Genomic DNA, 1,115 nt, shown 5'->3' with positions numbered 1-1,115 from the left:
CACCAAACCAGACCAGACACACGTTACCAAACAAACACCACCACAACATATAGAAATTTTAAACTGCTGTTACAGTAATGCGCTACACCGTATTATGCCGTATAGAGAGGAAGTTTTTCTAACTTCTGGTGAAAAAATCATGAAGATCGACCTGTAACTTCCAGAGATATCCACAAAAGATCGCTTACTGTATATCGCACCACAGGATGTACATTTCTAGATCGTGTTCACAAATGAGTCCTGCCAAGTAATAACTTTAAGACAGATCTAGATATCTAGAAGATGTATAATCTAGACTTTCTAGAATCTAGATCTAGATCTAGATTAGATATATTATATATCTAGATCTAGATCTAGATCTCTAGCGATCGAGTCGGGCGATCGGCCCGATCCAGCTGTAAGTGGGCACCCCGTATATAGATCTAATATAAACCCTAGATCTACGGTCTACCCCTCCTAGCCCTCAATTCTGCTCTGTCTTGTCTCATAGATCTAGTGGTCGCTCTTCACGGAAGTCCTCCCACAGTAATTCTCTTATTTCGATGCTGCAGAACAACATACATTTGGGAACATAAACAAACTTTTTACTTACTCAGTATTTTTCTGCTTTCGGTTCGGCTTAAGATAGCTTGCGCTAGTCACTGCTGTGCTAGGCTATGCAAGGCCAAAGCAACGCGCCAAATTTCGCGAAGGAGCAAAATAAAAACTTCCGGGTGACTATGGCTCCTTCGTCAAAAAAAAAGTTCACTGATTTGCAAGTTCAAAAAATGAAATATAATCTTGCTTTCAAGACTGATGTCACAATCGTTTAATAGGCCTATAAGACATAATAAGTACATGGCTTGTGCTGTTGATCACTCTAGAATATAGGGAGCGGTATTATACAAAGGCTAGCAGAGAAACTGTACACAAACCGACAGTAGGCAACGGGAAACCACTGCTGTGATATCCCAAGAACAGTCATGGAAAAGTACATTCATTTATCAGATAACAACGTTAAGGGGGTTCATGATCCAGCTCTGAACTCCCCGCTCGGTAGGGACCGCCACGGGCAGCAGGTGGCACCCGATCGTCATCCAGCTACTAGCTGCAAAAATATGCAACTTAACATCGCC

General features: G+C 41.9%; 1 protein-coding gene across 2 annotated transcripts in view; it reads right to left on the bottom strand.

Annotated features, from left to right (window-relative positions):
- Nucleotides 1–1,115, bottom strand: part of LOC101860712 (DNA primase small subunit) — an 18,068-nt gene that overhangs the window by 16,401 nt on the left and 552 nt on the right. Inside the window, exon 1 of one of the 2 annotated variants that reach the window (XM_005112696.3) lies at nt 593–694. The exons of the other annotated variant lie outside the window; for it this stretch is intronic. The gene's annotated coding sequence lies outside the window, so the exon portion shown is untranslated. Of the gene's footprint in view, nt 1–592; nt 695–1,115 lie in introns of those variants that run through there. 2 annotated transcript variants of the gene reach the window in all.

Source organism: Aplysia californica, unplaced genomic scaffold (assembly GCF_000002075.1).
Source record: "Aplysia californica isolate F4 #8 unplaced genomic scaffold, AplCal3.0 scaffold01366, whole genome shotgun sequence".
Lineage (NCBI taxonomy): Eukaryota > Metazoa > Mollusca > Gastropoda > Aplysiida > Aplysiidae > Aplysia > Aplysia californica.
This window is presented reverse-complemented; position numbering and strand designations above follow the sequence as displayed.